General features: G+C 48.6%; 1 protein-coding gene across 1 annotated transcript in view; it reads left to right on the top strand.

Annotated features, from left to right (window-relative positions):
• Positions 1 to 386: 386 nt before the first annotated feature.
• Positions 387 to 25,201, top strand: part of LOC142601518 (histone H4) — a 370,615-nt gene continuing 345,800 nt past the window's right edge. The window contains exon 1 of the mRNA XM_075750701.1: positions 387 to 393. The gene's annotated coding sequence lies outside the window, so the exon portion shown is untranslated. The remainder of the gene's footprint in view (positions 394 to 25,201) is intronic.

Below are 25,201 nucleotides of genomic sequence, written 5' to 3'. Positions count from 1 at the left end.
CACCCACACAGAGTTCGAACCATCTAAGAGCCCAACTCTTTCCTGGCCTCACCTATTACGCAACCTTCCCAGCTTCTGAGCATCCATCTGGACCTACATCCCTCTCATGGTGAGTCCCTCTGAAGCTCCTCAGGGCACTGTGTGGGCTGTAGCCTCTTGAGCTGGCTGCAGGCCTCAGAGATGGAGAAGGAAGGATCTAAGTATCTGATTGCACAAAAAGCTGCTGTAGCTGTGATATGACACAAATCTCCTCTGCCGGTAGATTTCAAAGCCACAAAGCATCAAGTAAGGGCAGCTCTGCTGTCTGCAGCTTTGCACGCTGCAGTGGTGTGGACAAGTTTGGGACATGGCTGCGGTGCTGTTACAGCACTCAGTGCTATCAGCAGCAGCAGCGTGAGCAGTGCTGCAGGCTCAGAGCACCAGGCAGGTGATCCCTAAGCGAGGCGAAGGGTGTGAAAACAAATGCAGCCTCTGAAGGAGCAAGTCCCTAGGTGACCTGCCTCCTTGTGTTGCTGTACGTCCTGGCACGTGGGAGCACTGGCTCAGCGCTGGTGGAGGTGGTGCAGGGCTGCAGAGGCTCCTATTCAGGCTGGGCTGATTGCAGGAACATAAAGCCTGGTTAAGCCTGAGGTTGTCCTCATACCATGGTTGCCCCATTCCTGCATGGAGGCCTGGTCCTCCTGCTGGGTAGGTCAGTGCTACTTGCAGGGAGGAGCTCCTGTTGTGGTGAAGACAGCAAAAAAGGGACAAAAAAACCCCAAACTCAACTCAAAAAAAAGGGAGTTCAAGGGTTAAAAGTAGGACATTTATGGTCTCTTGGCAGGAAGAGGAATGCTGGCAGGGTGAGCAGTGAGAATCCCAGGCAGGATGAGCCATCTGTGGAGGGGCTGCACAGAAAAGTGGATACAGTGGACAGATGGGTCAGCTTCTGGAGCCCTTACCTGGACACCACAATGCTGGGGCTCCCCTAGCCACACCGCTGTGGTGCCACCAACCCTATGCTGCAGCAGTGTCTGTGCTATCTGTCTCCATTGATAGCCTTCTCTGAATGAAAGGCTTTTGAGGATGGACTTCCTCTTACCCTCCTCCCCTCCCCAGCCCTTGCTTTTACAGGCAAGACCCAGTGGCTTTTGTAGCCTTCTCTCACCCACAGATCTGGAGAGCTGGCCTTTACTTCACCTGTTATACTCGATCTGTGGTGCTTCTATAGACTGACCCCACAGCAGTAGGTATGGGGCAAATCCTCCATGGGCTGAGCTGCAGAGGAGCCATGTAACAAAGGCCCATATCTTTGGCCCCAGCCTCTTGCCTTCTGCAGCACCCAATGTTTTCTATATGATCTCCTCCTTGAGCCCCAACCCAATGTTTCCTGCTTTCTCTGGAGATTGGGTAAGGTGATAGCCCAAGAAAAAAGAGCTACAGCACAGAATGGGGCACAACTGCTTCAAAGCAGCCTGAAAGTCTTCTTCATTAAAATCAAAATATTTGTTCCAAAGAGGTTCCATGTTTTGACTTGGCTTTGCTTTTTCATTCCTTAACACAGCTTAGCTACAAAGGCTGATTCCTGGTTAGGAAGGAGCAGATGTGGAGAAGCCCGACTTGAGGGACGCTGCTGGAGGTAACCTATTGATAGGAGGGGACACATCACTGTGTCCTTCAGCCTCCCATGGCCCACAAATGTGAGGGAAACTGGGACAGCACATCGCAGCAGGAGCCAAGAGGTAAACCTCAGAGCATGGGAGAGGGTGTGTCGATTTCATTTAACATGTTGTCCTGCTGTGCCAGTAAAAGCATGTTGTGGTGTATGCCTTGCATATGGGAAATGTCAGGAAGGCCCTGGCATGAGCTCATGCAAGAGTTTTTTTGCATGTGTGCCCCGAATACTGTTAGTGATTGATTAAGTCTGTTGAAGCCACTAACACCACCATTGCCCATGGCAGAAGAGCTATCCTGAACAGATGTCACAGAAAGGAAACCTTGAAAGTCAGGGAAGAGAGCCCAGTCCTAGGAGGAAAGGGACTGCAGGAGAGAGCAATGCTTTACTGATGAGTTATGAACAGAGACTGGAAGAGGTAAACCAGTTATGGCTGTGGAGAAAAGGTGTGAGACTAGCAGAGAAGGGGTAACTGACATGTGGGCTCACGCATGTGCCCACCTGACATATGAACGTGTCTCAAAGGTGAGCTCCTCTCCACTGCTCTGAGGAGCAGGAACGGAGGTGACCGACAGCCCTTATGATCCCTCTGCCCTCCATATACACAACAGCTGTGACCTGAAGAGCTCAGCCCTCCCCATGCAGTGGCTTGCATGATGCCTCCTGCCAGCATGCCTTTACCTTGAGGGGGTCTTGCCAGTTGGGTCGGGCAGGGAGCTCATATACATAAGGATTGCTCTGGAAGAGGGATTTTGGCTCCCACCCAGAGTGTGGCTTACTTTTGAGTCTAAAAATGTGTAACTAAGCATGACTATATAGCATTCCCTTCCCCACTCTGCTTATTAGCATCTAGGTGCCTTCAGGAGCAGCCAGTTAAAGTCCATGCAAGACACTGGCAACAGAACAAAGAGGTTGGCTGCAGAGAAGCAGCCCAGACCCTGTTGTACTACCTCAGAGCTCCCTCTTCCCTCTACTCCTTCATTTATCTTCATGAGTGACAACTGAGAGCTCTGAAAATGAAGGCATACAGCTGTATCAGAAGATAGGAAACTTAATTCTTTGTAGAGAAAGAGGAGGGTCCAAATCTTGGATTTAAAACCATAAGATGATTTCCACCCCTGAGACTTCGCTTGTATTGTAGGGTCTCCTGGGGTGTGCAGGGCTTTGGGGCTTGGTGAAGAATTTTTTTTGCAGTGTGTTTGTTAGAAAACGCTGATTCATGAGGCTCTTGTTGTTTGGCTGGAGTGTACCCAATTGGATAAATCCATGGATGGACTCAGACATGTTAAATATTTGTTTGGTAGGACAAAAACCAGTTAGCAGCTGCTGCATTGCCCCTCACCTTGGCTCCTAGCCTCCTGCCTTGGAGCCTAAGAGCTGTAGCCAGGCCAGGAAACTTCTTTTTTGGTATCCAAAGGATATCTATGCCTTAGGCATTTTCAAAATGAAAAGTTTTGAATGTTTCATTTCATGGAGCCAGAAGGGCTCCAAACAGTGGAACCAGAGGGATTTCAGAACCTTCAGTGGATGTTGGTGCCTCTCAGATGAATCCCTGTAACTAGCTGTGTGCTGGCTCCTCATCTGATGTGATGCAGGGTAGGAAGGATTCACTCACACCTCTGTCAGTGGTCCCTGTCTGCATGCTTTGTATTCATGGTTACACAAGGCAAGGTAATTAACGCTGGTGGTATCTTCCAGCAGAGAGGAACACCAAGAGGGAAAAGATTCCTTAGCCTGACAGAAGCCTGAAGGAACTGAGCCCTTACCTGGGCTCTGACCATGCTGAGCTGGCTCTGCTTGGTTGTGGAAAAAAAGCATCTCTGGCCTTGTCCAGCACTCCACACATGGAAGAGGACCTATGAAGTGATGGGAGATATAGGAAACAAGCAAAATGACTGTTGCTGGAAACACTTGATGGATGTTTGGCTATAAAACCTGTGTGAGTCAGGCCCCATCAGAGCTGGTGAGCTGATGGGTGGGATGTGGGGAGGAAGCCAGCAGTGGTCAGGATGCAGAACAGGTGCAAACAGCTGCACCAAAAGCCCTTCTCCTTTAGAGTCCAGAGCCTTTGCTGGCTATAGGTGAATCTGCCTCAGAAGGGTATGTAAAGGAAGGTCCACATCATGGCAGCTCTGACATGCCAGAGCGGTGTCAGAGCTGTGCACAGTGATGGGCAGGAGCGGCTCTGCGGTGACTAACGAAACAGCTCAGCCATTCCCGGCAGTTCTGGGGCAGTATCTATAATTGAAGAGCTCCGGGAGGTTTGCAGTCTTGTGGTTCTCCACCAATTAGGACTAAAAGGCTCCATTTATTAACAACTGGCTTGTTTAAATAACAAGTCCCATCAAGTGCTTTGGCTGTGCACTTGTCTGAGCACAGGGAAACTTGAGTGCTGTCTGGGCTGTTGTGCGGTGCCTTGCGGGTGCCTCTCTGCTGCCCCTGTGCCAACCCCGCTGCACCCTGCTCCCCTCCAGTGGGGGACATCGATCCCTGCCCACTGCCTCCTGCCCCTGTTCCCACAGGACTGCCTTCCTGCCTGTGCACGCACAGACCCACAGTGTTTCCCCCTCCTGGTAATGTGCTCACACTTCTGTGCATCAATTAGGCTGCTTTTTGGAGCAAAAGTGGGTTTTACATTCAGTGCCAGCACTGGAGGGATGGTGCGTTGGATCTTGATAGAAGAGATGATGTATCAGGTTTTGCTTTCTTCTGCCCTAGTGCTCCTGGGACACACTTATGCGGCAGTTGTACTGTTCCTGCTGAACATGTTTTCCTACTCTTGGTCTTCATAGAAGCTTTGCAACTTTCTTCTCTTTCCTTGCATTTTGGAGCCTTCCTCCTCCACAAAAAAACCCAAAAAACCAACAACCAAAAAAACCCCAAAAAACCCCCAAAACAAAAGCAAAACCCCAAACGAACCCACCCCCCCTCCAAAAAAAAACCACAAAAAAAAAAACCCCAGAAAAAGAAAATGAAGCCATAACTTTTAGAGTAAAACTTTTTTAGAGTGAAGCTTTTACCAGAGTAGGTTGTGGTCTGAGCCATAGAGATGGAGTTCCTGCTGTATGTTTCTCAGGCCAGAGCAATAGTACTTCACAACTGAGCAGTGCCTGCTGCCAGGGGAGACTTCACCTCCTCTTCCATCCCCCCTCAGGCTGGGCTGTGTTGCAGGCTCATTGCTGAGGATTTTATTAAGCTCATGCAGAGCACTTCACCAGCCAGCTGAGGAACGGCTTCTCCTCCAGCACTTGGAATCACAGCCAAGTCTCAGACTTGTGAAGGCAATAGCTGGATCTTGAAAGAAGAGGTATGTGGCAGACAAAGATAGAGATGCTGTGCCAGGGCAGGGGTCCCTTTGCCACAGCACAGCCTTGGAGCCTTGCTCCTGCTTTGTAGGCTCCCATGACAGGTCCCAGACCATGCAATCAGCTGTGTCAGGAACAGGAGATCCCAGAGAAGGGGGAGATGCAAGGTGAAGCTGGGAGGAAGGAAAGAAGCTGTGTGTCTCTCAGGTTTGCTGCAAGAAGGGGAAGAGATGAGAGATTCTGATTGCCAGACCCTTGTGGGACTTTGCAAGGTGCAATGTACTCTGTGTCTGGCCATCATCACAATCTTTGGGTCCCCTTGCTCTTCATTCCTGCAAGAGGGTCCTCATCTCATTGTGTGCACTATACACCCCCTTTTCTCATGTTTCATAGTGTGTCTGGTTCTGCTAGGGATGGATGGGGAACCTCTTCAAATGGGACTCCCAATGCTGAGGAAGTAGCCAGTCCCAATGGTGCTCTGGTTTCCCTGCTCTTCTGGATGGATACAGCCCTCAGTGCTGTGCTTTCTCCAGCATGTTGCTGGTATGTCTCTGTCCTGTCTTCAGCAGGGATAAAGTTAACTTTCTTCCTAGCAGCTAGTTAGCACTGTGTTTTGGATTTAGGATGAGAAGAATGCTGATAACACACTGATGTTTTAGTTGTTGCCAAGCAGTCAAGGACTTTTCAGCTTCTCATACTGGCCTGCCAACGAGAAGGTGGGGGGGCACCCAATGAGCTGGGAGGGGACACAGCCAGGACAGCTGACCCAGACTGGCCAAAGGGATATTCCATACCATATGATGTCATGCTCCATATATAACTGGGAGAATGGGCCAGGAGGCGGGGCAGCTCGGGAACTACCTGAGCATTGGCTTCGGGTGGTGAGAAATTGTGCTGTTCATCACTTGTTTGAATATTCTTTTATCATCATCATCATCTTCCTTTTCTGTCCTATTGAACTGTTTTTTTCTCAACTGATGAGGTTTACTTTTTTTTTCCTTTTCGATTCTCTCCATCCCACCGGGAGGCGGGGAGGGAGCGAACGGCTGTGTGGTTGTTTTAGCTGCTGGACAGGTTAAATCACAACAGTCCCTAATATTGGAAGCCTATTGGCATGAGAGGAGGTGCTTGAAGATGACTGCCAGGCCCGTTGTACAACCTGCTCTCCAATCTTTCCATGCACCGGCTCTTCAGTGAGCACAGCAGTCCCTTTGCTCTCTCCTCAGGTATCCTACAATTTGTTCCAGCAAAATCCCTTTCTTATTGTGAGCTCCAGTAGGCTCAACCCTCTGCTACCTCTGCTCCTCCACCTCTCCCTCTGCTGTGTCTGGAGCCTCTCCTGTGTGCAAGGAGTGTTTTGGTATGCCCTATGCTCTGAGGCCCAACAACAAGGGAACTGAAGTTTATTGATAGAACTAGTGAAGGATTTCTTTTTCTCTCCTTGAGCTGCAGGGAGGGAGAGAGAGACAGACAGACAGACAGAAAGGTCAAATTATCCTCTCTGGCTCTACTGATAACCTTTCATTCATCTGTGGACAAGATGACTGTACTTAACATCCTTCAGGCTGTCTGGTGTTAAATCTTCTGCCTCTTACTTCCAAACTAAACTCTAATTCCTCTGATCTGAACACTAGTCCCTGGGACTTCTTGAAGTGATGCAGCTGGGGTTTAACGTCAGTCATGATTTATATCTCTGCTGCCATCTTCTCCAGTCCCTTTGGGGGATGGAGCTGGTTTGTGGGGCTACTTGGAATGGCTTGTGCTGTGTTTGTGCTCTTAATCCAGGTGCTATAGGTGAGGTGCCTCCAAAGACAGCTTGTGCTTACAGATGCCAACAGCTGAAAGATGATAGGACAGAGAAATGAAGTAGTGTGAGAAGCATAGATGGTAAACAGCCTCATTTGGTCTGTGTTTATTTTGCAGGATGCTTGCTTTTATAATTTATTTGGGGTACAAGTTAGAGACTGCAGCTAGGACCTTACAGGTAGCAATAACCCCAGAGATCGATGAAAGATGTTGAGGTAAGTTTCCTAGCTTTGCGCAGGATTTTATTAAAGCGCCAGGCTTGGACTCTGGCGATTTCATGAAATCTCAAGAGGCCTTTAGAAAGTAAGTATCTAGATATGGTGATTGCAAAACAAGAAGGAAAACTTCCCTAAGCACATCCTGAATGAACAGCCTCAACCTGCCTTGGTTCAGTGGATGGCTGTTGTGATTATATAGTGCAAACAACATGGGACCATGACTTTTTTCTGAATGCTCTAGAGGCAGAAATAGAGCATCTACAATCTACCCCTATCACATGTAAGTCCCTGCACAAGTGGGAATATGTGAGCTGGAAGGGCAGCTGAGATGCAATAAATCTGGCTGGCATTTGGCCAGAGCTTGGCCAGCGTGTGCCACTTGGCACACATGCCCATGGATGCCTTTATGCAAAGAAACCTGGCTTACATCTCTCCTCCTGAAAGGCAATATCTCGCCCCACTCTTGCCTAGTAGTAAAATACCACTTCAGCCCCAATGGACATCCATGGAGCTCTCCAGGTCCTCACCTGATTCTCTTGCTTGTGGCTACTGCCCAGGCTACTGTGGCTGCACAGAAGGTGGAACAGAAATTTATGCAAGAGAGAAATTATTGTTTTCCAGCTCTGTAAACTCATTTTCATGTGGTCAGCACACACGCCCATGCACATACAAAACTAACAGCCTTCTGCAACCGGAACTAATTACGTTCTTGTCAGTGATCTCTGAGGACATGCCAGAGGTGGAGCAGGCCGGCTTCTTCTCTCAGAGATGCTGAAGAACTTGGGGGAGGAACCTCTCTGCAAAACAGGATGTCATTCTCCAACATCAAGACACAAATAATCCCCCCTGGAAACTAGCAGGAATCACTCATATGTAGGAGAGGGAGGGGGCTCCTGAGCTGTCACTGTCACATGTGGTGCCTGTTAAATAGAGACCTCTCTTTGGATCCCTCAGAACAGGAGAATTTTTTTTTTTTTAAAGCATCTTCTCAGTTTCTCTGTGAAGTAGTTCTTGGGCACCATTTATGGGCCAGCTCTCCTTGCCTGCACCCAGCTGCCAATCAAACAGAGAAAAGGCAAATGATTATTTTAATTGCCCTTTCTTCATCCTGTGCTGTTGGGGTGTATTCCCCAGCAACTCTTCTGTGGCCTTCCTGGACCAATGCTGGTAGACCCAGAGGAACAGAGAAATGAGAAAATGGGCTGGGCAGAGTGGAGCGATCGGTCCTGCTTGGCACTGAGGCTACCTTAAGCAATGGGATAGATGAGCTCATTTGTTCCATGGAGGAAATGACAACTGTCTGTTTCTTCCCTCTTCCACTGAAGGTTGTGGTGGCCCTGAGTCACTGGGGCTCTGTCTGCAGGGTGGGGGGTGATGAGCCCCTGCTTTCCACATCTGTCCACTTGCTGGGGCCATGCTGGGCCTTGGGACAGGAGTGCTTGGGCTCTTGCTCAAAGGCCAAAGTAGCCCCATGGGTTCTCCCTGGAGTGGGACTGGTCCTGCACCTGCAGCAAGGATGGCGTGCAGACCGATTCACAGCATCTTCACAGATATATCGGTTTTAGCACAGGTCCATGCCACTGATGTCCTCTCTAGAAGAGGCTGTTTGTTGTCACCAGGTTAGTTATGCCTTGGTCTGGGTAACTGGAGCCTTTCAAAGCTCTCTAGGTGCTGGTGGTGGGTTTCTCTCGCTAAGGATAGATGCGTACCACCGTGCCAGGCTCCCCTTATAGCCACGGGAGAGGAAGACTATGATTTATCTCATCCTTATGTACCTATCTCAAACAAATTGAAAAAACCCACTGTAAAAGTACCTGTCTCTCACTGTAAGTGGATCCAGCTCCATTTTCTATGTTATGCTTTTATCTGTGCTTAGACATCAGAACTTACAGAGCATTAATCATACCTGGGTATCTAGCTCCTTCCTCACATCTGAAGTGCATCTCCTGCCACCTCTATTGCTCTCATCCCCAAACGAAAGTATGATCTATGCTTCATAAGGAAAGCTTTGTGGGCAAAATGATCTTTATGATCTAGATGATCTTTAAGGTCCCTTCCAACCCAAAGCATTATATGATTCTATGATTCTATAATATCCCAGGCCAAGCTCTTCTATATGCACTGTAAATGATTGGCCAGCTGCTGCAAGTGGTACAGAGCATGGAGCTGCTGACAACAAAGGGATATCTGGAGGGAAAAAAAAAAATCAACCTCGCCCTGCCCTAGCTGGGAGCTTTTCCTGAAGACTGGACCAGCCTGGGAGTTGTGGGTTGTAGGGTTTTTTGCCTATCTGCTGGGACCTCCTGGCAATTCAAGATGTAATTGCCTTTAGGGTTTCATCATAGAACCTGAAATCTGTGTCTCTGTGAGGGGTTACCCTGCTTCTGCACACCTCAGTGGCTTTTTGTGTCAAATGCAGCTTCTCTTAATTATGTCCTTGCTTGTTGGACAGGTCTCTCTTGAGCTCCCTCTTTCTTTTGGCCTCCTGCAACCTTGTTTTGGGTGTGAAAATACACGGCCTGAATTCATAGGCATATTCAAAATGTTTTCTGCTGTTTCTTTCTTTGTCCCTGGAGGTTTTCTTGGTGTGTCTGGTCCCTTTTACCTGCCTGGGAGTTGCCATGGGCTGGGTCAACCCACCTGCTTCTTCCTCCTCTGCATGCCCTACCCTCCAAGTCTTCCTGCTTCTTTTCTACGCTTGCAGCTTTTTTGTTCTTTGCCAAAGTCAGTGTGGAGTCAAGCTGGAAGGAGGACACCAATACTCCTTGTCTCCTAGGCCCGCAGTGATGCTGCCTCTTATAAATTCTCTGAAAGTGTCCTGAATAGCTCTGCGCCACTCTTCTGAAGGACTTGGCAGTCTCCTCCAGTTCTTGATAATGCTGGCTAAATCTCTCATACATCACATTATGCCTCCCAATAAACTGAGCATCAAAGGCTTTCTTCACCTTCTTGTAATATCTTTTTTTCTTCCTTCCTGGGAATGTCGGCAGCATTTCAGTCACGCTACCTTGGGCCAAAAGTTCACTTGAAGCCATGTGCCTTCCAGATGAGACCTGCTATTCCCTGAAGTGTGCATGACTTCACAGCCAGCTAATCCAGCTTTCTGAGACTCTGCCATTAAACATCCCAAGGGCTGAACTTTTTACAAGAAGTGCAGGTATTGTCACCATTATTAAAAGAGCAAGTTACTATGCATAAGCATGAGCTTTTCTAAGATTGTTATTGAGAGCAGTGTGCTTCTGTTACTGGCTGTCTGTGGGCAAGGCTGGATGATCAGAGGCAGCCAGTCCGCCTAACTCTTCTCATCTCAGGTCAAAATTTGATGCTGATAGCCACAAAGCCCATGGTACCTACTGGGGGGTGGTGATGGGGAAGGGACCACTGAGAGTTACACACACACCTTTTCACTTGGTCTTTGCCAGTGCTGCTGGCTGAGTTGGTACATGAAACTTGGGCACAGAGGAAAGGCTCATATGTGGCTGTGTAAGGTGGAGGCAGAGGAGCCTCCTTGCTTGGGGTAATCTTCTCCTGCCCACATCTGTCCTTTAGCAGGAGCTATGTGTGTGAGGCTCCTGGTGAAAGGGTGAACGCGCTCTCTCACACCAATTCCCCTCACTCCACATCAAGATCTGCTCCTGTCTTCCCTCTCTTCTCTTGAGCTTTTTCCTTCTTTGGATATGTTTAATTTTAGTGGTGGATGCTTGGTACATCTTTCCTCAGCCCTTTTTCTCCTTGCTGCTTTAACACAGTTTCTGGGCTGAGTTCTGCATCATCTCTCCATCCATTCCTTTGTTTTGTGTGCTGTGGCCTCTGTGGCGTTTTTTGTCCTCATGTTGGGTATTTTCTTTTTCCAGTCAACATGTAAAGCCAAGTTGAGCTTTCTCTTCATCCCTGCATGTTCCTGCTCCCCTCACTGACTCAGGCCTTTGCAGTCAGGTTGCTGCTGCCTGGTGGGCACTGAAGAGCACAAACTCCTAAGGCAAAACATCTGTTGCCAGGATGATCTGCCAGGAAGAGGCATAGCTGTGTCCTATTGTCTCTCTTGGACCTGCCTTCCCACCAAGCGCCAGGTGTATTGCAAACATCAGGTCCTGTCCACATCTGCTCTGGGAAGCAGATGCACGTGGGGCAAATAAATGTGCTTCTTTCTGATCAAGAATAAGTGTATTTTCTCTGGCTTTTTTCCCTGCTGCTGCATGAGCTAGCCTTAGGAGCAGATCTTCCTAACAAAAAGCCTGCAAATAGAGAAACCATCTGTATCCTCTGAAGAGCCTCCCTGAGCAACATTTGCTGGGTGGATGGTGCTGGATGTGGGGGGGAGAGGGTTGGTGCTTCTCTCCCATGTTCAAGCCCTGTTCTCCCCACTACCAGACAGACTAGGACAGGAACTCTAATTAATCTTCATCGAAAGAATTTCTGTCTCCAGATACCATGTTCTGTATTTACCTGATGACAAAGTCCCCTGTATGATTTCTTAATTGCAGACCTGTTCCAAGGGATTTAATTTGTTGGAAAAGGGAAGGGGGTGAGAGAAACCCTTGAAGAGCAGGTAAGAAATTTAGCCCAAATCTTTTAAGATTGGGGGAGTTAGGGTTAGTGCAGATCTGGAAAGCTAGGCAGAGGGCTTCTGCTTGCTCATCTATAGAAGACACTGGAGAAAACCAAGACTTGAGGTTAGTGACTGCATCTACATCTCCTCCCAAAGGCCTCAACACCACATCTTCAGTGATGATGACCGTGGCCTTTTCCCTGCCCAGAGAAGATCATGCTCCCCTGCTTTCCTGGTGAGGCAGGGAACCATCAAGCGTGCTGCTTGCCTGTGTTGTCCACAGCTTGTCCCCCAGGCAGGAAAGTGGATGGAGAGCAAGGTGAGATGGGGACCATGCCGTGTCATGGCTGCCCCAGCAGCCTCTGCATCTGCAGTGCCAGCACACTGGGGCTGTCTCCTGAAATTACAGGAGAGGTTTAGCAGAGACCGAAGGCCCTGGGTGCCTCATCTCCAGGCTAGTGTTCTGTCCCTGACCTTGAGCCAACAGGCTCCACAGTGGTTAAAACTTGCTCTACACCCCTATCTTGCTCCAGAGAGCCCAGACCGACCATCTGTGTCCATCCCTTCTCAATTTGTCCTGTCTGATGGATTTACCTTTTAGAGAATCCCAGCTTTCCTGATACACTTTGAAATTTTTCATCAAGTTTCAGAGAGGCTTTATCGAGGATTTGTGCTATCTTCAAATATACTCTTCATTTGCTTTTCAATTTTCAGCTTCTTAATACGGCAGGGAAAAAGCCTCCTCTCTCTTTTCTGCCTTATCACTTTACTGGCCAAAGAGCAGCAGGACAAGAGTTGGTTATTTCCTCCCCCAATCTATTCTTTTCCTCCTACTTGTCTTATGGTGAATTTAAACAACTGGCATGTGGAGAGAGATCAGCACTGACCTGGTACCAGGGGAAAGTTGTGGGTGCACTTAACCTTGCTGTCAGCTATGGCCCAGGAATTTCAAGGATGTTGGAGGGTGCTGCTGTCGTGTCAGCCTCTGCAGCTCTGCTGACAGTGCAGGGCATGGTTCAGAGGTGAAGCAAGGAGACAAGCTGCCTGAGGTCATCCCTGGGTACTGCAGAAAAAGGGGCTGGGATCTGGGGGTGTCTCTTTTTCCTTGCAGTCCACAGTGATTCATGTTGACTCTGGGGCTGGATCGATGGATAGAGGCCCTGTGCTTTAAGTTCCCTCTCCTCCACCATGCCCATTCCTGCTTTAGTATCCTGGGAGTCCTCCTGCTGATCAGACAAGGGGTCACTCTGTTCCCAATGGGTGGCTTTGTTCTGAAGGCCTTACATTGCTTATAACAGGACATTTTTCATACGCAGTTTTTCAAACAGTGCCGGGGCTGGCAACCAATTGGAGCAGTTTGAGTGAAGGAAGAAAGAAGGTGAAAAGAGAGGGAGGGTAGTCTGGCATTATTAATTACTCCTGCTGGAATTGGATGAAAAAGCCAGATTAGATACTCCATGTGATGCCTGCTTAGCACCCTCTGGATTGTAAACAGCTCTTCTTTCGGTCAAGAAAGAAAAACTTTAAAAGTCCATGGGGAGGTGGGGAATATGTTTACTGTCTACAGAGGATGAGGAGCTCCATCCCTCCTTCCCTGCGTCACTGCAACACCCTGCTTCCCCCCGGGGACTCGCCTCCCCATGCTGACCAGCCCCGCTGCTGCTGTGAGATCTGACAAGATCAGAGTCGAGGTGGTTTGGCTGCAGGCAGAATAATTCTTCCTTTTATGGCAATTCTTCTGCTTCTCCCCCGACAACGGCCTTCAGATCCCTGCTTAGTAACAGAGGAGGTTTTTCTCCTTCTCTAAAGCCCTCACAACAACAATCTCACCCACGTAGAAACCATCTTGCTTTCTGCAAAGAGCCACCCTTCCTAGGTCTGTCACTGCAAGGAGGTTCCAGCTGTTGGAGAGGTGGAAGGGGTGTGCATGAGGGAGATATCCTTCCAGGCTCCTCTATCCATGGCTGCAAACGTCACTGTTGTAAGGACAGAGGATCTGCTGGGATCTGGGCTGAGTGGGAAAAGGAAAGGATTTTCCAAGCCTCCAGATCACTTGGGTTCAATATTTTGCTGCTGCTTATAGACCAGGGCAGAATTTGGTGGTAGCTACAGCCAAGATTAAAATTTCTTTGCAGAATGTGCCAGCGATACGTACACCACCAATGATATCTTTGCTCATTGAGCCAAGGAGGATTCAGTTTCCCATCTGGCAGCATCGTCACCCTATTTGTTCTTTCACACTGTGGTGACGTTCTCCATCAATCTGCCAGCTTCTTCCTTTAGGCTGAGTGGAGATTTTATGCTATAGATTCAGACTTTTGCATTTAAGCACCCTTCCCTCCACCTCCACCCTAAAATAATACTCATTTAAAAAAAAAAAAAAAAACCCAAAAAAACCTGTAAAGGGATCTGCCGTGCTTATGTAGGACTGGAAAAGCTGTTGTGATTTCAGTTGAATGAAATCATAGATGAGATGGGGGAAACCAGGACAAAGGAGCAGATGTGATTCTGCAGAACTTCAGCCCTGCTGGTTCTCCCTGGCAGGCTTCTGGAGCAGCAGCTATGGCCAGGCTGTGCGGCACGGAGACGAGAGGGGTTTCTGGCACGGGAAGGGCATGAGAGTGAAGGCTACAGACAGTAGCTCTGGAGACTGCTGTGCCCTGCAAGGCTGAGATCAGGGGACTGCTCAGTTCTGATTTGCTGCACCAGTGAAAATACAGGTTGGCTGCAAGACCCTGCCAAGGGCAGGGGCTGCCAGTCTGCTTGCTGGGAGCACTGGTCCAAGAATTGGTTCTGAGCTTCAGAGGATAGGAGTGAGGCGGGATTGCAGGTGTCGGCGTTTAGGGAGGGAACATAGCTCTCTAATCTGATGCAGACAGATTTAGCTTTAGCACCGACTCGGAGAGAAGGCAGCATGTACTAATTCATCAGCAACTGTGGGATATTCTTTCATGTTGCTTGTATTTGAGCTCTGGCAAGATCAGAGCTTGAGGGGGAAGGGTGCACTCTGCTTAGGTAGGGCTGTTCCCTGGGGCTCGGATGAGGAGTAGCTAGGCTGATCCATTCTGCTGTTTGACTTGTCCTCCAGGCCAAACTGAAAACTCTGGGGATCTGAGTTTCTATTTATTTGGCAGCAGCATTTGCTTTGCAAGTTCCCTGCCCACACATCACTGTCGGCATGGACGTCCTCTCCTAGCTGTAGAAAGAGCCACTGCTGGGTGCAAAGGCAGTTTGGCAACATGGTGTCTCTGCTAAAGGCTCTATATCGAGTAATACCTCCAGGGCAGAAGTCAGTACCTCTGAACACATTTACGGGACTCTGTATGATGTAACATTTTTCTAAGTGTCTGCTCAGATATCTCTGTACAGCACTTCATGAGAGTAACCCTCGGATTCATCTGGGATGGTGTTTCTGTGCCCCTTTAAGTGTAACTAGAAAGTCCCTTTGTGCACAGGTCACCAAACAAGCACTCATCATGAAAAGGATTGCTCTCTATGACAGTGTCCCAGGCTGGCTTGCAACAGCAGCTGCAGAGGGCAGGTTCTCGGTGTCAAGCACTCTAATGCTGTTGCTCGCATTTGCTGGTGCTTCCAGGGAGCTCACAGATTTCATTACATGGCATTGAACGTGGCACCATCTTACATGCAGCAGCTTAGAGAATCACTTTGGGGTTTTTGCCCTGCAAACTCAGATCCAAATTCATGATCTCACTTTAGCTCCATCCTGAGGATGACTGGCTTAAATTGTTCCTTCCTCTTGAGCAACACGTGGCTTGAAACAATGCCAAGCAGTACCCCGTCAGTTACTCAGCCACCCATTACTCAACTGTTCATGATTCAATAGACTGTCAAACAAATCTCTCTCATCTTTTTCCAGATCTCCATATTGGCATCCCTTGTTGTCCTTACTGAAATGCAGGGAAGACCTGTCTGCAGAACATGGTTGACCCTGGGCACTCCAAATCTGAGCCAATTACTAAGTACCAGAGAAAAAAGAGGTGGATTGAATTTGGATCTGAGTGTTCCATGCCCACCCACACGTGCTCCTTGTATTTGAGGCCATGTAGGGTGCAGTATCTGGTTCTGGTCCATATCTGGATTGTGACATTCCTCAGAGGACATTACAGATATTTTGCAGTGGGATGTCACTCAAGGGTATGTTTGCAGTGCCAGTAGGATGGATATACGGTGCTTGTCATGGTGGGGCTGTAAAATGAGTGGGTTTCACATTCCAGGTTTTCCATTTTGATCATACAGGAGAGATATGTGGAAACTTCAGAGATGACAAAGGTTTCTTAATTCTATAGGCAAGATGGGTCAAAACCTCTTATTCTTTTCCTCATGTATAAAAACAAAAGGAGTGGAGTATTAAAAACAGTATGAAATCTAGATGAGAAAAAAGGAAGTGGACTATTGTGGAAAGAAAGGTGCAATTATGTGATAAAGCTCAGAGATCGAAAGAAAGAGGTCAGTAAGATTGAGGGAAAAAAGGAAGCTATGTTAGATTTGCTCTAATCCTTTCTGAAGCCCCAGAATTCGTGGAAAAGTTTATCAGAAGTTGCATTAAAAATAAATCTTTCTTATTCTGCCATGACCCAGGATTGCCATGTACACAGCAAGCTTGATGGAAACAATTTGTAGGGTTTCTCATAAGGCCTAGACTTGTCTCATCTAATGTTAGATACTCAAATATTACACTTAATTAAATACTGAAGTGTCATCTTATAATTAATGGGGAGACCAAGCAGGCGAATTGCCTTCTCTCCCTTTTTCTATTGACTGCAAAGGGAGGCAGTGTGTCTGGGTTTCTAACTCTGGCAGATGAATTTGGGTTCAAACGTCTTCTCTGTGCATGTGTGGTTGCAAAAGGAGGGAGAGGGCTTCGGGGGGGTTGGGGGGTGAGGGATGACCAGAAAAGAAACAAAGAGAAGGGGAATAGTAAAGCACTTTTCCTGAAGCACTCAGAATCACTTGCTGTGGGGGCAGGAAAGCTGGCCAGGTGGCCCGTGCACTTGTATCTATCTGCAGCAGACAGGAGGGTGACAGATACCACAGGCCATCAGCTCCTGTGCAACATTTTTCATGGTGCTTTGCTCTGGCACTCAGGGGAGACCCTAGAAAATACATCGGTTCATTCAGAAATGGCCTCACACATTTCCTCCATGGCAGGAAGGAAGGAGAGGGATCGTGCTCCTGGAGCTGGCCCTGTATGCCTCTCCTTTTCAGTGTCATCCCTCTTGCACACAACGTGCCCTTTGCTGTAAATGTGTGAGGTGCAGGGTGGGTTGCAGAAGCTCACAGCTTCCTCACTTTCTCTATGTCTCTCTTCCTCTCTCTCCCTTTCTGTCTCTTTCTTTTTTTCTTTCCTTCCCTTTTCCCTGTTGGCAGCAAAATAATGTCTTGTCTCTGAGCAACGTTCACGGTGTATAATTTGCAGCCTATAAATAGATCACTGTTATTAACAAAAAAAATATATATATGGCATACACACATTTTATTCCCTTTCTAAGCATTAACCAAACCATTGCAGACAGAGAGGAGCCACTTGCAGTGCGAAGTGTGTGGCGCCCAGCCGAACGGCCAGGTCTCTTTCTCCTGCGATTTCTCATTCAACTCATTCCACCCCATCTCTTCATCCCCTGCTTCCCCTCAGCTTTTCCTTTCCCCTGCCCTTGCCCCCCACCACGAAGTCCCCTCCCCACCATCTGGAGCCACCACCTGTCTCCACCGCTGTGCTCTCTGCTCCTTCCCCCTGTGCTCCCAGCCAGTGCTCCAACCCTGGCCAACCCAGAGCGAAGCTCTGGCTTGACCAGAAAAGCACGAAAGTGGGAGAGGGGGAAAGAGAAGAACTTGGATACAAAAGCGAGCAGGCAGAAGGGCTTGCAGCCAGGAGCCACATGTAAAGCATCAAAGCCTGGAGGCTGAGACCGAAATCCAGGTTTGCTGAGGTCTCATGCTTCAGATGCATACCTTGCTTTCCTTACAGCAATGCTCTCTCCCACAGGTAATGTCCTGTGCCACGGACCTCGTTTGGCTGTGTAAGATGGCTGGGCAACCACGGCAGAGCATTACCATCTCTGCTTCTATCTGCTCCGTGATGTCCTCCACCTTGTAGGCACTGCTGACCCACCTTGGATCCATGGGAGAGCGTCCCTTCTTGCCCTATAGCTTTTCCAGGAGCTTTGTTTTCTCTGTCTCTTTCTTTCTCTCATCCCTTGCCCTCTGCAGCTACCAACCTCTATGTTTCCCCCAAAACCATCCACCTCTCCCCAAACTACAGGGGAACCCCGCTGAGGCCAGGCTGTGGTGCCAGGGGTGAGCAGGCAGAGGCTGGGCTGCTGGGGAAGCGGAGAGTGTCTCGATGTCATGGGTAGCGGTGGCTCCTGGGGACCCCCAGGGACCTGCTGGCACGTGGCAAGGGCAGCAGGGAGAAGAATGGGTAATGCAGTGGGCTGGCCTGGGTGTAGAGGTAGGGCGCAAAAAACATTTATAGTCTGATCTCTGCAAGGTGGCTGCTGGTGTGGAGGGGTAATAAAGGCAGAGGTGGATGTTCACCTTTATAAGACCTAAAGGAGGGATGGAGCGACCGGGACATGGAGGAATAGGACCAATGGTGCCTTGCATTTCCATAGTGTCTTGCATGCCCAGGGATCCCATAGGATGTATGCTGCACCCCACAACACCCTTGTCAGCCATCAGGTGCTCATCATATATCTTGAACCAAGTGCAGCGCTGGCCCCACTGGCTTCAAATTGACCCCAGGCTTTCAATGAGTGGTGTGAGCTTTGCACTGTCTGCAGGTATTCAGGGGCTGAGTGGCTCACCTGGAAGATGGCTGAGAACAAAACAAACAAAAAATTAAACATTTGCTTACTCTCTGCTGAGTCACCTGCAGTCCCTGGGGCAGGGCTGTGACTCAGAGAGGTGGTCGCCATCCCCAGCACCCGCTCCTCTCTCAAGGGGTGCAGGCAGCTGAGTCACTGTGGTGCATCCCAGCACCGGGTGGCCAGGACATGGACGCCCAGCCTCTCCGTGCCAGGACACACACTTGGTGCAGCTGGCTGCACAGGGGTGATGCTGGCATGGGTGGCAGCCACAGGGAGGCAACTTGAGAGACCAGTCCAAGGCAGATGCAGGACTGCACAGTACTTGGAGATTTGGGTTATTGGGTTTTTTTAAAATAATTTCCTGGAGGCTTGCAAGGTTTTCACAGAACATTGGAGAGGGGTGGTCTTTTTATTTATTTATTTATAAATAAATATATACATAGTTATACAGTTGTGTATTGCTCTGAGTTACAGGATTTAGCATCCTGGAGTCTAGCCCTGAGCTGCCTTCCTGGGCTCTTGAATTTTAATGTAGAAAAAAAGTCTTGTGGAATAGCTCCCAGTAGTAATACATTGAGTTACTGTTAACGTGGATGGCAGGGGTCTCTCTCCTCTCCACCCCCCAACACACTGCGTTCCAGAAGAAGGGAAGAAGCTACAATCCTGAGTCCAAGCCCTTCATCTTTGCAAATGGCTACAGAGGGAGAGCAACCCTGCTGCTGGGCATGGCAGGAGGCCTGGGGGTGGACTCCCATCTCCCTCCTGAAGCCCAGGGCGTTGGAGCTCTGACATGCACCTTTTTCACTCTGCGAGCTGAGGCTGGACTCCAAACCACATCAAGAGATCTGGGGAGTTTCAGTGGAACCTGTTCAAAGGGGCTATGAAAAATTACACGAAGAACAAATTAAAAAAAAAACACTAAAAGGTCTGAAGAGCCAAGTGGCTACAGTGGCAGCTCAATGGGGGTTGGTCTGGATTCCCATCTGGAGATTGGCCTAGAGTTACCCTTTTCCAGCTATCCTAAGATCATTCTGGCCTTTTGACTTGGTATAGATTTATTGTCTTTTGCATTTAGACAACTGCCTCAGCTTTCAAATGTCAGCTCTGGCTCCTGTATTGTACTCAGTGAGAATGAGTTTCAGTAAATCTTGTGAGGGGGTAAGATATTAAGAAAGCAATAATGCCCGAGTTCAGAGAAGTGTCCCATCTGTGACAAGTTTAGACATGCCTTTAACAATTTAGTGATGCGTGTTCCTGTGCTGGGCTGTATGTGTGTGCTCTGCTTGCATTTTTGCCTTTCACATTCCAGGAAAAACTCATCCAGCAGTGTTATATATCATACATCGCTTTCACGCAGAGGGGCTGCTTTATTTGACTAAGGGCAGATGTTAACGTGCAGTAGAGATACCACAGCATCTTCTGTTACTGCTCATAGCTGGTCTACAGTAACTAATTGTGTGGTTGTTAATAGCTCATCGCAGATGGGAGATAAAGCATCTCAGTTATCATCACTATGAAGGTGCATTTGTACAGGTTTTCCGCTGGCCAGAGAAGCTTGATACAGCCAGAAGTAACTGCATTTCTGCTAGGGTTAGCAGAATGGGTAGCTTGCAAAAGTGCCTTTTTGGTTTGAACGAAAGCAAGGGACTGCTCTACTGACTGCTGGACTTTTGCAGAGCGATCCTGGACCCACCATGCTGCATCCCTTAACTGGGCTGAAAGTTGTGCCATTGAAATCAAATGGCTCCCACCACAGCCTGTCTAAAAGACCCCCAGATGATTTTTACCAGTCTCCCAGTCTTCCCACCTATGTGCAAGCCCATTCGGCTACACTCTCACCATCCCACTGGCACATAACAGATAGATAGATAAAATCCCTTCGGAAAATACAATTAGCTGGTCAAAACCAAGAGAACTTTACTGCCCAGAAGCACTAAAAGTAAATCAATGGAAGTCCTAATGTTCCAGATGAGCTATTTCACCTCTGATGGCTGTGGGCTGTGCAGGGAGATCATTAACATTCCTGGGTGACAAGTCGACAAATGCAGAATTGACAAATTCCAGCCTCAAGCCTTAGTTTTGCATCCCAAGGGTGACATTCAGGTGGGAGCAAGGAGGAGCGGGATCTTTAAGCTCTGGGGTATGATCCCCCCTGTGGAAAGTCAGGGGTCCTGATGGCTCCCAGTTTGAAGATGGAGCAGCGCCTGAGCATACCTAGCCTGCACATGGGTCATCCACACGGGCTCGATTCTGGACCTGGAGGGAACCAAGGACCACTCTGTGTCAGAGGCTGTGAGTGGCAGCTCTTAGCGATGCTTTCTAAAAAGCATCACCCCCGTGTGTGATGCAACTCTGCAGTGAGGACAGGACCATCTCCTCTCTCTGCTCCAGGACCAAGGGTCCCTGGGTGAGTACAGGGCTCCGGGTGCTCCCGGCTCCTGTGAGCTGTTTGGAAGAGGTGATGTGGCACAGTGCAGTCTGGTGGCAAAGCAGTGATGCCAAAGTTCCTTCTGACTGGGCACTGAAACACTGCTGCCGCCTGTTTAAAAGTAGAGTTTAAGGGAGCCAGATGCTTTTGTCAGCCTGTGAGCAGAGCAGGATCCCTATGAGGATGCCTAGGAGAAAATGTGGGGAAGAGGATTGGAAGAGGCAGGGAGGGATGGGGAGGTAAAGTAAGAGAGGGAGGAGAGAACATGATAGACACAGGAGGGAAAGGGAAGGAATAGGGGTGAGAATGGGAGACAAAGGGAGACAGAAGTTTGTTTAGGTTTTGGGTTGCTTTTTTTCCCCCTTGCTGGGCTTAAGAAAACATCTTTTTGAAGCTGCCTCTCTCCTGGCAGTGAGGTGCCATAGAGGTGAGATTATGAGGAAGACAGAAACGTCAGTGTGGGCTCTGGGCACCCTACACAGTCCTCACCATTTCCTCCTGCCTCAAGGAAAGTTCATGGCCAGAGCCGGAGTGCTTGTGCACACTTCTTTACCCTCAGCATCGCAGTTTGCTTGGCTGATCTTCATACAGGTCATTACTCCCCCACTCTTCTTCTCCCCATTGGCTTCATGGTCACCCTTGATGGGTATTTCTGAGAGCAGAGAGGATCTGAAACATGTGGCAGAGGAAGGGGCAGACATCTTGCGAGAGATGCAGAATCTGGACATGTTTCTTGGACAAACCTTCCATCCCACCACTGGGCTGGGGGCTGCTGAGGTGGTATTGAGGATACAGGGCTCCTCTTCCCTCTGGGCTGTGACAAGCTGGCATCCCATTTTGGTTTGTCTTATCAGCAGAAAATCTGGATGCCTCTCCAGAGCTCATCTGAACCCACTCAGTTCTCTTGCCTGATAAAATTTTTTGCCTGAAATTAGTCTGATGAGAGTGCTTGACTGACACCCTGGGAGACTCACACTTCCCTTTCATCATCCCTCCAGATAAAAGCTCCAGCTGCAGCAGAGCAAATACAACATGTGCACCCCTTCTCCTGGCTGACCATTTCTAGGAGCAGGAAGGAAGTTCATTCTCAGTCCTAATGGGTCCTTTGCCTTCTGGGCTAGAGTTGCCAGCAAAAAGGGGAATTAGATCCAGTTTTTGGATGCCCATGATAAGCCATAGCACCAACAGGAACATGAGAAATGACCAGCCCATTTCTCACTGGGCACTGTAGTAAAAGCATTTTTCCACTAACTGTATGAACCACAGGTGAAAGGCTCCCAAGCCTTGTCACCCCAGTCTGTTTAACACTTTGACCCAGGGAAGAAATAGTTGAACTTCAGCTAAACAGAGATCTATCTCTGTACTGTGCCCATTTCTTACTGCACACAGTCACACTGGTAGGTTTCCAGCCAACATACAGAGCTCATAAATTACTGAGACATCAATAAATGACTCAATGATTTTAGAGTGACTAAAATGAAACATATCTTATTTATGTTAATGAAAATGACTGACATCCCCAGTGCCTGTCATCTTGAAGAATCACTAACTGCTTTGCAGACTACGTACACAGCAATCATTCAGCCACAGCTGAAATGCAGCTACCTCTGGGGTGGAGTGTGACAGATGCTTAATAATGTCTGTAAACCCGGCAAAGACATGTACAGAAGGAAGCACAAATAACACTTTGCCTGGAAAACAGTAGGGACAATTTGAAGTAGCTAGTGTGTAACAACAAACTGGAATCTGATGAGATGCTAAGCTTCTTTTTGAGCAGTGCCTGACACTGAAATCCCAGGACTTTGCTATCAGGAATTTGGGGAGTGCACCCCATCACCACTGGGGGTAGTGTGTCTGCTTGAGAGGAGTTGCAGGCTTACTTTATGTGTGTAATAATGGCAGCTTTGCATTCAAATGAGGTTGAATAAATACCAGTTTGCCCATGTAAAATGGTTGATTTGTACAGGCAGCTCAGCAATTGCAAATGCTGGTGCAGAATTGGGCATGCAGAAATGCATGTGCCTCTGGGCTCTGTTTCTGCAAACCTGAATGAGCTGTCATGAGCTGGCACTTGGCTTTCCCTGTCATTCAAAGCTAGTACGTTGCATATCTTCTGTGCCTGCTGTTTGTTACTCAGAGCTGTGAAGCAAAGTGATAGAAAACTAAAAGCTTTACCAAGTAATTTAAGAGAGATGTTTATTGGTTTGCTTTCAAGTCACCTCTGTGAGCGTCACCTTAGTAAAGCTGTAGATTATTGCAAGGTTAAACAAAGGATGATGCTTGGTGCATGTGCATGAATCGCATTATAGGTGCCGGGGTGGAAAGCCTTGTCAGTTTTGCAGTCCTGCCATTTAAGGCCATGCAGAGCTCTTCATATGAGGTCAGTTACTCCCCTAATTACAAAGGAGAGAGAGGTTCAGGAGGTGTAAATGACTGCAGCACTGTCCGAGTAAAGACAGATTGGCCATTTTACACCAGCAGAGCGTGGCTGGGGAATGCAGGTGTCGAAGGAGAAGAACCAGGACACCAATCCAAGAACTTCAGGGATAAATGGGAATTCATGCAGGGAGGTAAAAGGGTCTCCTCCGTGCCTGCTGCTGGGCACTCCAACACGCAGGTCACTGTGGAACAGAGGCTGTGTTTGACCCCTCATCAGACCACTGGCACAACTCACTTTCCTTATATACAGATCCCTCTTCTCCAGCCATGCCCCACAGCACCAGGACCAGGAAACAGTACCTCTACAGTAAGGCAAGAAACTACCCCACCTTGTCCTCTCCCAGAAAAATGGGTAAGGGAAACAGCTGCGGGTGTTTTATGTCCTTTTGATTCTGTGAGCAGAGAAATGGCTGTTCCCCCTGAATCAAGGGAGAGCCTAGCAGCAAGGGAGAGCTAAGCTAGCCACCTTCCCAAGGAGAGAGATGCAACCATTTCCCTTGAAGCAACTCGCCGACTGCGGCACACACTCTGGATGGATACATACAGTTGCTTTAGAGCAAGCTCCCTCCTTCTTGTATGTTAATGCCTTTTGCTCAGCAGATGCTCTCTGGAGCATGCAGTATACTGAAGGGTGCAGACAGCGATTCAAATAATAGGGGGGGGGGGGTGTGTGTGTGTAACAGGGCTAGCGTGCTCGCATTTCCTAGCTCCATGCGCCTGGCCAGCCTCGGACCCATTTCCCCCTTCCTGACACACACACACACATCGCCGCATAGTCGCAGATTCGCAGGCATGGCTGCGCTCTGTTCACACCCTGCCTGCCAAGCAAATTCAGAGGGGTCCAGGATGCAGAACAAGCAGAGCTGCAAGTCAGGAGAGGCAAAAAGGAGAGAAAGGAGGGGGAGGAGAGCTGCGGAGAGGCTGTGCCACCCCAGCTGCAGTCCTCAGCTTCTTGATTTGCAGCCCAGGCAATGCACAGGCTTCACCTTCCATACATTTATCACCTTTATTTATTAGTCTACCCAAAATGATTGCAGGGGTGACAACTGGGCACTGCTAATAATTAAGACAGCCAAATGAAGCTGAAGCCAAGTAGGAATAAGAGTTAGGGGAGGAGGGGCAGAGAAATGTCAATCCAAGGAGCAGGGTGCCAGGGTCTCTTAGGCACACTATCTTGCCCTGGCTCCTTGCAAACACCTGTGAAGGGTCAACCTGCTGTCTGTTCTCTGACTCAAAGCTGAACAGCTTTAGTTCTGCAGGTATTCCAGTGGGAAAACAAGTGCTTGCCAAATTTTTGGCTGTGTAAGTGCCCTGGAATCCCTCCCTCCCCAGCCCGGGTGAGACCACTGTCATACTGACAGCCTGAGAGCTGGGGGCAGCGTCCTGGCCGCAGCGGGTTGCCACAGCTACGAGCCAGATGATAGCACTGAAATTTTCATGCACAGGCACCCTGACACCTGAAAAGCACCCTGAAACTCAGACTGCACTGGGTCAAACACAGCCACCTGGCACATCACGTCCCAGCTTAAAGAGAAATGTAGTAAGTGAGGCAGCCCAAGCACTTTAGATTGTAAAGATCAAATTGCTTAATGAGGGGTGTGAATGAAATAAGAAGGAAGATGACAATTATGGGTCTATAAACTTCAGTAAATAAGGGTTTAAATGGATCTACTGCCAACAGTTCAGGAATTAGATGAGGCGCTGTCTCACCCTTTCCCAGATACTTTCATTTTCCCCCATGCAAGGTGCAGGGCTGCCCCACATACCGTTCCCTGAGGGCTGTAGTTTATAGACAAGGCCTGGCTTGGAGATACTTAATTAAGAATAGCAGAAAAGCCTGCTCCTTTTGGCCAAAGGAGCAAGGATTGGTTTCAGTAACAGTGCTTTCATACTCATTTAGTCCTGATTTACACTACTGTTCAGGAAAGCAGAACTGGTTCCAGCACTGCCTGTGTTTGCAAGGGAGGAACTGAGC

This window comes from Balearica regulorum, chromosome 1 (genome assembly GCF_011004875.1).
Source record: "Balearica regulorum gibbericeps isolate bBalReg1 chromosome 1, bBalReg1.pri, whole genome shotgun sequence".
Lineage (NCBI taxonomy): Eukaryota > Metazoa > Chordata > Aves > Gruiformes > Gruidae > Balearica > Balearica regulorum.
The sequence above is the reverse complement of the archived record's forward strand: the minus strand, read 5'-3'. Positions and strand labels throughout refer to the sequence as shown.